This window comes from Panulirus ornatus, chromosome 14, assembly GCF_036320965.1.
Source record: "Panulirus ornatus isolate Po-2019 chromosome 14, ASM3632096v1, whole genome shotgun sequence".
NCBI lineage: Eukaryota > Metazoa > Arthropoda > Malacostraca > Decapoda > Palinuridae > Panulirus > Panulirus ornatus.
In genome coordinates, this window is record NC_092237.1 from 20,881,473 (window position 1) to 20,899,062 (window position 17,590).

Below are 17,590 nucleotides of genomic sequence, written 5' to 3' on the forward strand. Positions count from 1 at the left end.
TGCTTTCTTGGCGATGGGCGTTTGGCATCCGGGCAGACGTACTCTGTTGTTCCATTGTCAGGGTTAATGTCACCGACTTGCATCAGTTATTACAATATGACGATCAGTAATGAAAAAATTGTGTGAATGTGGAAAGTGTTTGGATACGAAACAACTGCCTAGAGCAGCTCGCGAGTTTCTTTCCACCTGGAAAGAGGACAGATGTTTCCTCAGGGGCAGGAGAATCATTGCTAGCTGTACGCCCTCAGTGGTTGGAGAGTCTCTACAAAATTTGAATGCAAGCCCTCCTCGTTCCTCGCAGCTGACCTCACCCGATCGAATCTAGGCCAAATCATGCCACCATCGGGAGTATTTTCGCAGTCTGATGCAAGGCTTGTAAATATGTATATATGTTATCAACGTTTCAATCTATGTTCCTTAGGGCATTATGTATTTGCAGTCCAGAGTATATTCATGGTGAGTTTGAGAAGATATAATCTATTGGATCTAAGTTAAAGTACCCTAGATCTTTCATTGATAAATCCCTTAAGTTAGCAAAGAAATCATTTTACAGAGTTGAGCCCAAACCTCCCATTGACACCAAGAATCTTTTAGTTCTCCCTTTTAATAATAATTTTGCTTTACTTCCCATGTTGCATAAATCTTGTAATGTAAATGTCGCCTTCAGCAACAATAGTACTATAAGAATTATCTTAATCAGGAATTCACAAGAAAATTCTCCTGAGTGCATCTATAAAGTGCCATGTAGAAATTGTGATAAGTTTTATGTTGTGCTTACTGATAAGGATCTTTCTGTTAGACATGAGCAACATAAGTGTAGTATAAGAACGTGACAAGAATCAAAAGCCTTGTTTAATCACGTTAAAAACTATGATCATTGTATTGACTGGAGTAATGCCATCTCAGTTATTAACTCTAACTCTATTACCACGAGAAATATCATTGTTTCTTCTTTTATTAAATACACAAAGAATTATAATCTTAATATTAGAGATGGTCTATACAAATTAGATAACTTTATTGTTTATAAAATTTGTAAAATGATAAGTTTATGAACGCTCGTTGTCTGTATTGGACAATCGTATGTTTACCAAATGGCGTCCTAGCTTCGTCTCTTCGATGTATATCAACTGACTGTTATATTTCTCTCTTGTGTCTCCCCTGATGATGTGATTATTACACGAAAGTGCACTTGGGAACTTTTCGTGTTTCATTTTCCCCGTGGACTCATAGGAATATATGTATATATATATATATATATATATATATATATATATATATATATATATATATATATATATATATATATATATATATATATACATGTATATATATATATATATATATATATATATATATATATATATATATATATATATATATATATATATATATATATATATATATATATATATATATATACATATATATATATATATATATATATATATATATATATATATATATATATATATATATATATATATATATATATCTGTGTGTGTGTGTGTGTGGATCAGGTGTTTGCTTTTAAGAATGTACGTGAGAAATACTTAGAAAAGCAAATGGATTTGTATGTAGCATTTATGGATCTGGAGAAGGCATATGATAGAGTTGATAGAGATGCTCTGTGGAAGGTATTAAGAATATATGGTGTGGGAGGCAAGTTGTTAGAAGCAGTGAAAAGTTTTTATCAAGGATGTAAGGCATGTGTACGTGTAGGAAGAGAGGAAAGTGATTGGTTCTCAGTGAATGTAGGTTTGCGGCAGGGGTGTGTGATGTCTCCATGGTTGTTTAATTTGTTTATGGATGGGGTTGTTAGGGAGGTGAATGCAAGAGTTTTGGAAAGAGGGGCAAGTATGAAGTCTGTTATGGATGAGAGAGCTTGGGAAGTGAGTCAGTTGTTGTTCGCTGATGATACAGCGCTGGTGGCTGATTCATGTGAGAAACTGCAGAAGCTGGTGACTGAGTTTGGTAAAGTGTGTGAAAGAAGAAAGTTAAGAGTAAATGTGAATAAGAGCAAGGTTATCAGATATAGTAGGGTTGAGGGTCAAGTCAATTGGGAGGTAAGTTTGAATGGAGAAAAACTGGAGGAAGTAAAGTGTTTTAGATATCTAGGAGTGGATCTAGCAGCGGATGGAACCATGGAAGCGGAAGTGGATCATAGAGTGGGGGAGGGGGCGAAAATCCTGGGAGTCTTGAAGAATGTGTGGAAGTCGAGAACATTATCTCGGAAAGGAAAAATGGGTATGTTTGAAGGAATAGTGGTTCCAACAATGTTGTATGGTTGCGAGGCGTGGGCTATGGATACAGTTGTGCGCAGGAGGGTGGATGTGCTGGAAATGAGATGTTTGAGGACAATGTGTGGTGTGAGGTGGTTTGATCGAGTAAGGAACGTAAGGGTAAGAGAGATGTGTGGAAATAAAAAGAGCGTGGTTGAGAGAGCAGAAGAGGGTGTTTTGAAATGGTTTGGGCACATGGAGAGAATGAGTGAGGAAAGATTGACCAAGAGGATATATGTGTCGGAGGTGGAGGGAACGAGAAGTGGGAGACCAAATTGGAGGTGGAAAGATGGAGTGAAAAAGATTCTGTGTGATCGGGGCCTGAACATGCAGGAGGGTGAAAGGCGTGCAAGGAATAGAGTGAATTGGATCGATGTGGTATACGGGGGTTGACGTGCTGTCAGTGGATTGAATCAGGGCATGTGAAGCGTCTGGGGTAAACCATGGAAAGCTGTGTAGGTATGTATATTTGCGTGTGTGGACGTGTATGTATATACATGTGTATGGAGGTGGGTTGGGCCATTTCTTTCGTCTGTTTCCTTGCGCTACCTCGCAAACGCGGGAGACAGCGACAGAGCAAATATATATATATATATATATATATATATATATATATATATATATATATATATATATATATATATATATACCCTGCATGTTCAGGCCCTGATCACTCACAATCTTTTTCACTCTATCTTTCCACCTCCAATTTACTCTCCCACTTCCCCTCGTTCCCTCCACCTCTGACACATATATCCTCTTGGTCAATCTTTCCTCACCAATTCTCTTCATGTGACCAAATCATTTCAAAACACCCTATTCTGCTCTCTCAACCACACTCTTTTTATTACCACACATCTCTCTTACCCTATTATTACTTACTTGATCAAACCACCTCACACCTCATATTGTCCTCAACATCTCATTTCCAGCACGTCCACAATCCTCCACACAACCATCCATAGCCCACGCCTTGCAGCCATATAATATTGTTGGAACCACTATTCCTTCAAACATACCCATTTTTCCTTTCCGAGATAATGTTCTCGATTTTCACACATTCTTCAACGCTCCCAGAATTGTCGCCTCCTCCCCCACCCTATGATTCACTTCCGCTTCCATGGTTCCATCCGCTGCCAAATCCACTCCCATATATCTAAAACACTTCACGTCCTCCAGTTTTTCTCCATTCATACTTACCTCCCAGTTGACTTGACCCTCAACCCTACTGTATCTGATAACCTTGCTTTTATTCACATTTCCTCTCAGCTTTCTTCTTTCACACTATCTGCCAAACCAGTCACCAGCTTCTACAGTTTCTCACCCGAATCAACCACCAGCGCTGTATCATCAGCGAACAACAACTGACTCACTTCCGAAGCCCTCTCATCCCCAACAGACTACATACTTACCCCTCTTTCCAAAACTTTTGCATTTATCTATCTAACAGTTCCATCCATAAACAAATTAAACAACCACGGAGACATCACACACCCCTGCCGCAAACCTACATTCACTGAGAACCAATCACTTTCCTCTCTTGCTTCACGTACCCATGCCTTACATCCTCGATAAAACTTTTCACTGCCTCTAGCAACTTTCCTACCACACCATATATTCTTGATACCGTCCACAGAGCATCTCTATTAACTTTATCATATGCCTTCTCAGATCCATAAATGCTAAACACAAATCCATTTGCTTTTCTAAATATTTCTCACATACATTCTTCATTACAAACACCTGATCCCCACATCCTCTACCACTTCTGAAACCACGCTGCTCTTCCCCAATCTGATGCTCTGTACATGCTTTCACCCACTCAATCAATACCCTCCCATATAATTTCCCAGGAATACTAAACAAACTTATACCTATGTAATTTGCGCACTCACTTTTACCCCCTTTGCCTTTGTACAATGGCACTATGCAAGCATTTCACTAATCCTCAGGCACCTCACCATGAGTCATACATACATCAAATAACCTTACCAACCACTCAACAATACCGTCACCCCCTTTTTTAATAAATTCCACTGCAATACCATCCAAACCCGCTGCCTTGCCGGCTTTCATCTTCCGCAAAGCTTTTACTACCTCTTATCTGTTTACCAAATCATCCTCCCTAACCCTCTCACTTTGCACACCACCTCGACCAAAACACCCTATATCTGCCACTCTGTCATCAAACACATTCAACAAGCCTTCAAAATACTAACTCCATCTTCTCACATCACCACTACTTTTCATCACCTCCCCATTAGCCCCCTTCACTGAAGTTCCCATTAATTCTCTTGTCTTTCGCACTTTATCTACCTTCTTCCAAAACATCTTTTTATTCTCCCTAAAATTTAATGATAATCTCTCACCTCAACTCTCATTTGCCCTCTTTTCCACCTCTTGCACCTTTCTCTTGACCTCTTTCCTCTTTCTTTTATACATCTCCCAGTCATGTGCATTATTTCTCTGCAAAAATCGTCCAAATGCCTCTCTCTTCTCTTTCGCTAATAATCTTACTTCTTCATCCCACCACTCACTACCCTTTCTAATCTGCCCACCTCCCACGCTTCTCATACCACAAGCATCTTTTGCGCAAGCCATCACTGCTTCCTTAAATACATCCCATTCCTCCCCCACTCCCCTTACCTCCTTTGTTCTCACCTTTTTCCATTCTGTACTCAGTCTCTCCTGGTACTTCCTCACACGAGTCTGTTTCCTAAGCTCACTTACTCTCACCACTCTCTTCACCCTAATATTCTCTCTTCTTTTCTGAAAACCTCTACAAATCTTCACCTTCGCCTCCACAAGATAATGATCAGACAACCCTCCAGTTGCACCTCTCAGCACATTAACATCCAAAAGTCTTTCTTTCGCGCGCCTATCAATTAACACGTAATCCAATAACGCTCTCTGGCCATCTCCCCTACTTCCATACGTATACTTATGTATATCTCTCTTTTTAAACCAGGTATTCCCAATCACCAGTCCTTTTTCAGCACATAAATCTACAAGCTCTTCACCATTTCCATTTACAACGGAACACCCAATGCATACGAGTTATTCCCTCAACTGCTACATTACTCACCTTTACATGCAAATCACCCATCACTATAACCCGGTCTCGTGCATGAAAACCACCAACACACTCATTTAGCTGCTCCGAAAACACTTGCCTCTCATGATCTTTCTTCTCATGCCCAGGTGCATATGCACCAATAATCACCCATCTCTTTCCATCAACTCTCTGTTTTACCCATATCAATCTAGAGTTTACTTTCTTACACTCTATCACATACTCCCTCCACTCCTATTTCAGCGTAGTGCTACTCCTTCCCTTGCTCTTGTCCTCTCATTAACCCCTGACTTTACTCTCAAGACATTCCCAAACCACTCTTCCCCTTTACCCTTGAGCTTCGTTTCACTCAGAGCCAAAACATCCAGGTTCCTCTCCTCAAACATACTACCTATCTCTCCTTTTTTCTCATCTTGGTTACATCCACACACATTTAGACACCTCAATCTGAGCCTTCGAGGAGGATGAGCACTCCTCGCGTGACTCCTTCTTCTGTTTCCCCTTTTAGAAAGTTAAAATACAAGGCGGGGAGGGTTTCTAGCCCCCCGCTCCCGTCCCCTTTAGTTGCCTTTTACGATACGTGAGGAATGCGTGGGAAGTATTCATCCTCCCCTATCCCCAGGGATAGGGGAGGTGTATGGAGATAAAAGAGAGATTTTCAAGAGTAGATCCATTTTGAAAAGCCCTCTGTAATGATAAGGTTTTATAGTGTATTTGAAGAACCTTTCTAGATACAGTTATGCATCAGGTGTTATTGTAAGAAAATCCCTTACATAAACAATTGTTTCCGGTATCCAGAATCTTGGGAGTAATCATGATGTTGGCCCTCAGTAAATATGGCTATTTTCTTGCTTGTTTATTTTGCCGAGAAATTTGAGGGGAAGCGTCTCATATTTCTCCTGGCCGTCTCCTGTCTTCTCTTACCAGTTTTGGAGAATCTTTGTTCCTAACATGATTTTCCTGTTTCCTGTCTTCTTCTAATACTGTCACTTTTCCTTTCTTCGTTATCTGTAATTCACGGTCGCCTGTGATCGCTTATCACTTCTGTATAATCTTCATCAATATCTATAGCTCACTATATCCTATCTTAACTTATCTCTGCAGCAGAACTTTTCCTCTTTATCCCTAATCAGTATCCGACGCCGATCCTTACACAATCATCACTGATGAAGTGCTTACTTGATCCCGGATTTCTGTTGCCAAAAGTTACAAAAGTTACCAGTTCAACGACCAAAATAAGTGACGTTTCCTCCTCCAAGCGTTCACTAACAGCACAACGCCAGTGCTGCCAACGTGAAGGAAGAGCCAGTCTTCCTCTCTTTGTGTCTTCGACCTCCTCTTTATGGCCTGGCACGTCGCCTGAGATGGCCTCCTCCTCCTCCTCTCGCTCCAGAGTCACGGGCAATTATGGAACCGTTGTCACTTGTACCAAAACATTTTCTCACAGGAACTCTGCCAATCTTCCCAAACGACCCAGCATCCACGGAATGTTTGCTAAATTTCATTGCGGTATGTTAGGTTGTAGGAACTATATGTTAACAGTTTGAGAACGGAGATATACGACCATTGAGCTTGATGGTAAGACTTTTAAGTGTAACGACACGTCATTTGAGCGTGACGGTACGACCCTTGAGCACTAGGGTGTGATTCTTGAGCACGAAGGTGCGAGCCTTGACAACGATACGACCATCGAGCACGAAGGAACGAACTTAACATACGATGGCTTAATCATGTCATCATCCCCAAGGTCGTACCATCGTGTTCTAGGGTCGTTCCGTCATGCTCAAGGGTCGTACCTTCGTACTCAAGCTTTTCACATATAATTTCCACAACCTAAACATTCGACACACACTTTCCATACAACCCAGATTACAATCACTCTCATCTACACTACATTACCATGTAAAACTGTTGACGAAGTTATCAAATTCTTTTTCTCATAATCCGAGCAGTTTGAGGGAACATTTACACAAGTCATGTTTATTTCATACCCTTACCATGTTCTTTATTGGATTGTACAAACATCCTTAATATATATATATATTTTTTTTTTTTTTTTTTTTTTTTTTTTTTTCATACTATTCGCCATTTCCCGCATTAGCGAGGTAGCGTTAAGAACAGAGGACTGGGCCTTTGAGGGAATATCCTCATATGGCCCCCTTCTCTGTTCCTTCTTTTGGAAAATTTAAAAAAAAATGAGAGGGGAGGATTTCCAGCCCCCCGCTCCCATATATATATATATATATATATATATATATATATATATATATATATACATATATATATATATATATATATATATATATATATATATATATATATATATATATATATATATATATATGTATGTATGTATATATATTATCCCTGGGGATAGGGGTTTAAGAATACTTCCGACGTATTCCCTGCGTGTCGTAGAAGGCGACTAAAAGGGGAGGGAGCGGGGGGCTGGAAATCCTCCCCTCTCGTTTTTTTTTTTTCTTTTTTTTAATTTTCCAAAAGAAGGAACAGAGGGGGCCAGGTGAGGATATTCCAAAAAAGGCCCAGTCCTCTGTTCTTAACGCTACCTCGCTGATGCGGGAAATGGCGTATAGTTAAAAAGAAAGAAATATATATATATATATATATATATATATATATATATATATATATATATATATATATATATATATATATATATATATATATATATATATATAGAAGCAGTGAAAAGTTTTTATCGAGGATGTAAGGCATGTGTACGTGTAGGAAGAGAGGAAAGTGATTGGTTCTCAGTGAATGTAGGTTTGCGGCAGGGGTGTGTGATGTCTCCATGGTTGTTTAATTTGTTTATGGATGGGGTTGTTAGGGAGGTGAATGCAAGAGTTTTGGAAAGAGGGGCAAGTATGAAGTCTGTTGGGGATGAGAGAGCTTGGGAAGTGAGTCAGTTGTTGTTCGCTGATGATACAGCGCTGGTGGCTGATTCATGTGAGAAACTGCAGAAGCTGGTGACTGAGTTTGGTAAAGTGTGTGAAAGAAGAAAGTTAAGAGTAAATGTGAATAAGAGCAAGGTTATTAGGTACAGTAGGGTTGAGGGTCAAGTCAATTGGGAGGTGAGTTTGAATGGAGAAAAACTGGAGGAAGTGAAGTGTTTTAGATATCTGGGAGTGGATCTGGCAGCGGATGGAACCATGGAAGCGGAAGTGGATCATAGGGTGGGGGAGGGGGCGAAAATTCTGGGAGCCTTGAAGAATGTGTGGAAGTCGAGAACATTATCTCGGAAAGCAGAAATGGGTATGTTTGAAGGAATAGTGGTTCCAACAATGTTGTATGGTTGCGAGGCGTGGGCTATGGATAGAGTTGTGCGCAGGAGGATGGATGTGCTGGAAATGAGATGTTTGAGGACAATGTGTGGTGTGAGGTGGTTTGATCGAGTAAGTAACGTAAGGGTAAGAGAGATGTGTGGAAATAAAAAGAGCGTGGTTGAGAGAGCAGAAGAGGGTGTTTTGAAATGGTTTGGGCACATGGAGAGAATGAGTGAGGAAAGATTGACCAAGAGGCTATATGTGTCGGAGGTGGAGGGAACGAGGAGAAGAGGGAGACCAAATTGGAGGTGGAAAGATGGAGTGAAAAAGATTTTGTGTGATCGGGGCCTGAACATGCAGGAGGGTGAAAGGAGGGCAAGGAATAGAGTGAATTGGAGCGATGTGGTATACCGGGGTTGACGTGCTGTCAGCGGATTGAATCGGGGCATGTGAAGCGTCTGGGGTAAACCATGGAAAGCTGTGTAGGTATGTATATTTGCGTGTGTGGACGTATGTATATACATGTGTATGGGGGTGGGTTGGGCCATTTCTTTCGTCTGTTTCCTTGCGCTACCTCGCAAACGCGGGAGACAGCGACAAAGCAAAAAAAAAAAAAAAAAAAAATATATATATATATATATATATATATATATATATATATATATATATATATATGTATATAAAATTGTATATGATTATATTCATCTATTGTTCATTCACGTTATGCTTAAAACAGAAAAAAGAATTTGGAGGAAATGTTATATGTCTTGTATTTTAAACCTTTGTTTGTTACAATCGCTTGTACTTAATCCGTCATGTTCAACAGGAATGTAATTACAGACTGTAGATAGACCTTTATCTCAAGGGATATTTCTAGTCTACCTTTTAGTGAATAGGAACGATGTGGTATACTGGGGGCGACGTGCTGTCAGTATACTGAGCCAGAGTATGTGGAGCTTCCTCGCAAAACCACGTTTAGGTCTGTGGAGCTTGGTTGTGGATAGGAAGCTGTGGTTTTGGTGCATTATACGGGATAGCTAGATTTTCGATATGAGCGACTGTGGCCTTTCTTCATTTATTCCTGGCGCTATCTCGCAAACGCGGGAAACGGCAATCAGGTATGAAGATTGAAAACTTTTTGGATGCAATTCCTTATTCTTTCTATTCTCTCATTTGTCTCATTCTTTCACTCTAGCTGAAATAATTAATTGACTGACGTATTTAGTCAGTAAATACCCAATATTGGTTTCCGAGACGTAAACCAATAGGATGTGCCTTATTGGCGTCGCTCCAGCATTGTCTCTGCTCAGCTTGTGTTGGTGAGTTGCCGCTCAGTTGCCCAGAACAGCTGCCATATCCAGAAGTTTCCACCAGTTGCCAGAGTTTGTCAGATCTTAATTGTTCCAATCTTTGTGGACGTGGTTTCCTTTATGTCGCATATGTGGTCGGCTGCTCTGGGTGTTCCACCAGTGGTAACTGATAGCTCCTGGTGTTTCACAGGCTGATAGTCTGTTTCCTTGTGTTTCACGTGGTGTCCAGTGTTTCTAAGCTGAACGCTCAGTGTCCTCGTGTTTCACCTGGGGTACGGTGTTCCTAAGCTGGGCGTTTAATTTCCTCGCGTTTCAACACGTAGGGTTCGATGTTCCTAAGCTGGAAGGTCAGTTTTCTCGTGTTTCACGTGGGGTCCGGTGTTCCTGAACAGGACGCTTAGTATCCTTATATTTCAACTCATGGGGTCTTATGTTCCTAAGCTGGACGCTTAGTTTCCTCACGTTTCAACACGTGGGATCCCATGTTCCTAAGCTGGACGCTTAGTTTCCTCACGTTTCAACACGTGGGATCCCATGTTCCTAAGCTGGACGCTTAGTTTCCTCACGTTTCAACACGTGGGATCCCATGTTCCTAAGCTGGACGCTTAGTTTCCTCATGTTTCACGTGGTGTCCGGTGTTCCTAAGCTGAACGCTTACTTTCCCCGTGTTTCAAAGCGTGGTGTCCGGTGTCCCCTAAGCTGGAAGCTCAGTTTCCTCTCTTGTTTCAACACGTGGTGTCCGGTGTTCCGAAGCTGGAAGCTCAGTTTCCTCTCTTGTTTCAACACGTGGTGTCCGGTGTTACCTAAGCTGGACTCTTAGTTTCCGATGATCCACAGGCTACTGCTGGATCCCAGTGTTTCACAAGCTGCGACTGTCAGTCCCCAGAGTCTGACAGGTTGTGATGGTCAGCAGTCAGTGCTCCATCACCAGAGGGCCAGGAAGTGTTGTGCTCATAGTCCTGTTGTCACACGTCGGTGTGACAACACAGTACCCGTGTTGTATGGCTCACTTTTATTGGTGTGCTGAAGGTTGTCATGATCCATTACAAGGGTACCACAGGTTGTGATGCTCAGTTACTAATATTCAACAGGTTGTGATGCTCACTTACTAGTGTTTCACAGGTTGTGATGCTCACTTAGAAAGTGTTTCACAGGTTGTGATGCTCACTTGCTGTTGCACCAAAGGTTATGATGCTTACTTTCTATTGTACCACAGGTTGTGCTGCTCACTTTTTAGTGTACCACAGGTTGTGATGCTCTCTTACTAGTGTTTCCAAGGTTGTGAAGCTCACTTCCTTGTGTTTTACAGGTTGTGATGCTCACTTACTAGTGTTTCACAGGTTGTGATGCTCACTCACTAGCGTTTCACAGGTTGTGGTGTTCTCTTACTAGTGTTTTACAGGTTGTGATGCTCACTCACTAGCGTTTCACAGGTTGTGATGCTCACTTACTAGTGTTTCACAGGTTGTGATGCTCACTTACTAGTGTTTCACAGGTTGTGGTGTTCTCTTACTAGTGTTTTACAGGTTGTGATGCTCACTCACTAGCGTTTCACAGGTTGTGATGCTCACTTACTAGTGTTTCACAGGTTGTGATGCTCACTTACTAGTGTTTCACAGGTTGTGATGCTCACTTACTAGTGTTTCACAGGTTGTGGTGTTCTCTTACTAGTGTTTCACAGGTTGTGATGCTCACTTACTAGTGTTTCATAGGTTTTGATGCTGACTAGTGTTTCACAGGTTGTGATGCTCACTTACTAGTGTTTCACAGGTTGTGGTGTTCACTTACTAGTGTTTCACAGGTTGTGATGCTCACTTACTAGTGTTTCATAGGTTTTGATGCTGACTAGTGTTTCACAGGTTGTGATGCTCACTCACTAGCGTTTCACATGTTGTGATGCTCACTTACTAGTGTTTCACAGGTTGTGATGCTCACTTACTAGTGTTTCATAGGTTTTGATGCTGACTAGTGTTTCACAGGTTGTGATGCTCACTCACTAGCGTTTCACAGGTTGTGATGCTTACTCACTAGCGTTTCACAGGTTGTGATGCTCACTCACTAGCGTTTCACAGGTTGTGATGCTCACTCACTAGCGTTTCACAGGTTGTGATGCTCACTTACTAGTGTTTCACAGGTTGTGATGCTCACTTACTAGTGTTTCACAGGTTGTGATGCTTACTTACTAGTGTTTCACAGATTGTGATGCTCACTTACTAGTGTTTCATAGGTTGTGATGCTCACATACTAGTGTTTCACAGGTTGTGATGCTCACTTACTAGTGTTTCACAGGTTGTGATGCTCACTCACAAACGTTTCACAAGTTGTGATGCTCACTTAATAGTGTTTCACAGATTATGATTCTCACTTAATAGTGTTTCACAGGTTGTGATGCTCACTTACTAGTGTTTCACAGGTTGTGATGCTCACTTACTAGTGTTTCACAGGTTGTGATGCTTACTTACTAGTGTTTCACAGATTGTGATGCTCACTTACTAGTGTTTCATAGGTTGTGATGCTCACATACTAGTGTTTCACAGGTTGTGATGCTCACTTACTAGTGTTTCACAGGTTGTGATGCTCACTTACTAGTGTTTCACAGGTTGTGATGCTCACTTAATAGTGTTTCACAGGTTGTGATGCTCACTTACTAGTGTTTCACAGGTTGTGATGCTCACTTACTAGTGTTTCACAGGTTGTGGTGCTCACTTACTAGTGTTTCATTGGTTGTGATGCTCTTACTAGTGTTTCATATTTTGTGATGCTCACTTACTAGTGTTTCACAGGTTGTGATGCTCACTTACTAGTGTTTCACAGGTTGTGATGCTCACTTACTAGTGTTTCACAGGTTGTGATGCTCACTTAATAGTGTTTCACAGGTTGTGATGCTCACTTACTAGTGTTTCACAGGTTGTGATGCTCACTTACTAGTGTTTCACAGGTTGTGATTCTCACTTGCATTTCACAGGTTGTGATGCTCACTTACTATTGTTTCACAGGTTGTGATGCTAACTTACTAGTGTTTCACAGGTTGTGGTGCTCACTTACTAGTGTTTCATTGGTTGTGATGCTCTTACTAGTGTTTCATATTTTGTGATGCTCACTTACTAGTGTTTCACAGGTTGTGATGCTCACGCACTAACGTTTCACAGGTTGTGATGCTCACTCACTAGTATTTCACAGGTTGTGATGCTCGCTTACAGGTGTTACACAGGATGCGATGCTGAGTTCCATGTATTTCGTAAGTTGTGAAGTGAGGTTATTTGTGTTACACAGACCATGACTGTACATGACATACATCTAATATCTGTATTAACTCCTCTGAACCACAAATAATCAACACTGAACATAAGATCAGCGGGACGGCTCTGAAATTACATGTAAGAACTTTATATGAAGTTTTCTATAAGTAAAAGTGTGGCTTTCACTGTTTAAAGAATGTTTACATGAGTTTACATGAGAAAGACTGGGTTGTCTGGTAGAAGAAAAATAAAAGGAGGTTAATTTGACAAGAAAATGTAATTCTGCTCAGCAGTTTTTTAAGTCATCACCAACTCCCAGCTGCTGCACATTAGCCTTCTGGTGTCCCCGTTATCGCTGTCGTTTATACAGTTTATCTCTGGCGTTTTTATCAGTGTATCAGAATTTATAAGATATTTTTCTAAATATCTGGAATATTTAAGATGGATGGTTTAAACTGTTCTTCAGAAAACTACCGAAACAGAAGTTCTGCCTTTCCATGATGGTCTCTTACTTCACAGGTGTTAGGTTCTGCAGATTATAAACTCGCCAGCAGCAGTGTTAACACTGAGCGTAACGGTGAGGCTCAGATTTCTTTCAATATAGGAATAGCAAAGTGTCAGACTGGGACGTTAGGATCGCCGGTCATTAATCACTTTACATGACTTTGTGATATTTTCTCCAAGAGTTTTATTTTGCTGTATAATGATGGAGTGTGAGCTGGAGAGGAGCCAAGGACTGGTAGTGATGGTGAGGTTAGGTAGTGATGGTGGTAGGTGGTGATAGTGGTGGTGATGGTGGCAGGTGATGATAGACGTGGTGATGGTGTCAGGTGGTGATAGTGGTGGTGGTGGTGGCAGGTGGTGATAATGGTGATGGTGGCAGGTGGTGATAGTCGTGGTGATGGTGGAAGGTAGTGATAATGGTCGTGATGGTGGCAGGTGGTGATAGTGGTGGTAATGGTGGCGTGTGATGATAGTGGTGGTGATGGTGGCAGGTGGTGATAGGGGTGGTGCTGGTGGCAGGTGGTGATAGTGGTGGTGATAGTGGTAGGTGATGATAGTGGTGGTGATGGTGGCAAGTGGTGACAGTGGTGGTAATGGTGGCAGGTGATGATAGGCGTGGTGATGGTGGCAGGTGGTGATAGTGGTGGTGATGCTGGTAGGTGATGATAGTGGTGGTGATGGTGACAGGTGGTGATAGTGGTGGTGATGGTGGTAGGTGATTATAGTGGTGGTGATGGTGGAGGTGATGATAGTGGTGGTGATGGTGGCAGGTGGTGATAAAAGTGGTGATGGTGGCAGGTGATGATATTGGTGGTGATGGTGGCAGGTGGTGATAGTGGTGGTGATGGTGACAGGTGATGATAGACGTGGTAATGGTGGCAGGTGATGATAGAGATGGTGATGGTGGCAGGTGATGATAGTGGTGGTGATGGTGGCAGGTGGTGATAAAAGTGGTGATGGTGGCAGGTGATGATAGAGGTGGTGATGGTGGCAGGTGATGATAGTGGTGGTGATGGTGGCAGGTGGTGATAGTGGTGGTGATGGTGGCAGATGATGGTAGTGGTGGTGATGGTGGCAGGTGGTGATAGTGGTGGTGATGGTGGCAGGTGATGATAGAGGTGATGATGGTGGCAGGTGATGATAGTGGTGGTGATGGTGGCAGGTGGTGATAGTGGCGGTGATGGTGGCAGGTGATGATAGATGTGGTGATGGTGGCAGGTAATGATAGTGGTGGTGATGGTGGCAGGTGATGATAGTGGTGGTGATGGTGACAGGTGATGATAGATGTGGTGATGGTGGCAGGTAATGATAGTGGTGGTGATGGTGGCAGGTGGTGATAATGGTGGTGATGGTGGCAGGTGGTGATAGTGGTGGTGATGGTGGCAGGTGATGATAGAGGTGGTGATGGTGGCAGGTGATGATAGTGGTGGTGATGGTGGCAGGTGATGATAGAGGTGGTGATGGTGGCAGGTGATGATAGATGTGGTGATGGTGGCAGGTGATGATAGTGGTGGTGATGGTGGCAGGTGATGATAGAGATGGTGATGGTGGCAGGTGGTGATAGTGGTGGTGATGGTGGCAGGTGATGATAGAGGTGGTGATGGTGGCAGGTGATGATAGATGTGGTGATGGTGGCAGGTGATGATAGTGGTGGTGATGGTGACAGGTGATGATAGATGTGGTGATGGTGGCAGGTAATGATAGTGGTGGTGATGGTGGCAGGTGGTGATAATGGTGGTGATGGTGGCAGGTGGTGATAGTGGTGGTGATGGTGGCAGGTGATGATAGAGGTGGTGATGGTGGCAGGTGATGATAGTGGTGGTGATGGTGGCAGGTGGTGATAGTGGTGGTGATGGTGGCAGGTGATGATAGAGGTGGTGATGGTGGCAGGTGAAGATAGTGGTGGTGATGGTGGCAGGTGGTGATAGAAGTGGTGATGGTGGCAGGTGATGATATTGGTGGTGATGGTGGCAGGTGATGATAGAGAAGGTGATGATGGCAGGTGGTGATAGAGATGGTGATGGTGGCAGGTGATGATAGTGGTGGTGATGGTGGCAGGTGATGATAGTGGTGGTGATGGTGGCAGGTGGTGATAGTGGTGGTGATGGTGGCAGGTGGTGATAGTGGTGGTGATGGTGGCAGGTGGTGATAGTGGTGGTGATGGTGGCAGGTGATGATAGAGGTGGTGATGGTGGCAGGTGATGATAGTGGTGGTAATGGTGGCAGGTGGTGATAGTCGTGGTGATGGTGGCAGGTGATGATAGAGGTGGTGATGGTGGTAGGCGATGATAGTGGTGGTGATGGTGGCAAGTGATGATAGTGGGGTGATGGTGGCAGGTGGTGATAGTGGTGGTGATGGTGGCAGGTGATGATAGAGGTGGTGATGGTGGCAGGTGATGATAGTGGTGGCGATGGTGGCAGGTGATGATAGTGGTGGTGATGGTGGCAGGTGCTGATAGAGATGGTGCTGATGGCAGGTGGTGATAGAGATGGTGATGGTGGCAGGTGATGATAGAGATGGTGATGGTGGCAGGTGATGATAGTGGTGGTGATGGTGGCAGGTGGTAATAGTGGTGGTGATGGTGGCAGGTGATGATAGTGGTGGTGAAGGTGGCAGGTGGTGATAGTGGTGGTGATGGTGGCAGGTGATGATAGAGGTGATGATGGTGGCAGGTGATGATAGTGGTGATGATGGTGGCAGGTGATGATAGAGGTGGTGATGGTGGCAAGTGATGATAGTGGGGTGATGGTGGCAGGTGGTGATAGTGGTGGTGATGGTGGCAGGTGCTGATAGAGATGGTGATGTTGGCAGGTGGTGATAGAGATGGTGATGGTGGCAGGTGATGATAGTGGTGGTGATGGTGGCAGGTGATGATAGTGGTGGTGATGGTGGCAGGTGATGAGAGAGATGGTGATGGTGGCAGGTGATGATAGTGGTGGTGAAGGTGGCAGGTGATGATAGAGATGGTGATGGTGGCAGGTGATGATAGAGGTGGTGATGGTGGTAGGCGATGATAGTGGTGGTGATGGTGGCAAGTGATGATAGTGGTGGTGATGGTGGCAGGTGATGATAGTGGTGGTGAAGGTGGCAGGTGATGATAGTGGTGGTGAAGGTGGCAGGTGATGATAGTGGTGGTGATGACGGCAGGTGATGATAGTGGTGGTGATGGTGGCAGGTGATGATAGTGGTGGTGATGGTGACAGGTGATGATAGTGGTGGTGATGGTGGCAGGTGATGATAGAGTGGTGATGGTAGCACGTGATGACAGAGATGGTGATGGTGGCAGGTGATGATAGTGGGGTGATGGTGACAGGTTATATTCTCTCTTTATTATTGAAATTTTCCATTATTAGCACGTTTCCATCTGCGTTTGTGTGTGTGTGTGTGTGTGTGTGTGTGTGTGTGTGTGTGTAAGATAGTTTTACATATCTGTCGTGTAAATTCTTGGTAGCCCACCAGACTAACTCTATTTGACCAATATTTCACATTCATAGCAAATTCTAAATTTATAAAGTCTTTCACATGCATCACACTCACTCACACTGCAAGACGTACATAAGTAATTCCTCGGCCATTTGATCTTCATCTTTAAGCTTTATAGTGAAGGATTATCCCTGCAGCAGCCAGGCGAAGTATTACCTGAAAATCCTCCATGTGTATCTACTTCTTTCTATCAGATCTTGTGTGTTATCTATTTTACTGCTTCAGAAACTTCCAGTTACGCTTATTTGTCCGTCCTAACCTTCGTTTGGTTTTCCAAACATTAACTGATTACAGATAAATCAGGATAAATGAGAACATTATCCATCGTGTCATTCTAGTCTATATATATCTTGCATTGTTCATGATTTATTTTCCAGTTGCCTTCCATCTTGGCTACGAGAGGAAAATCTAATT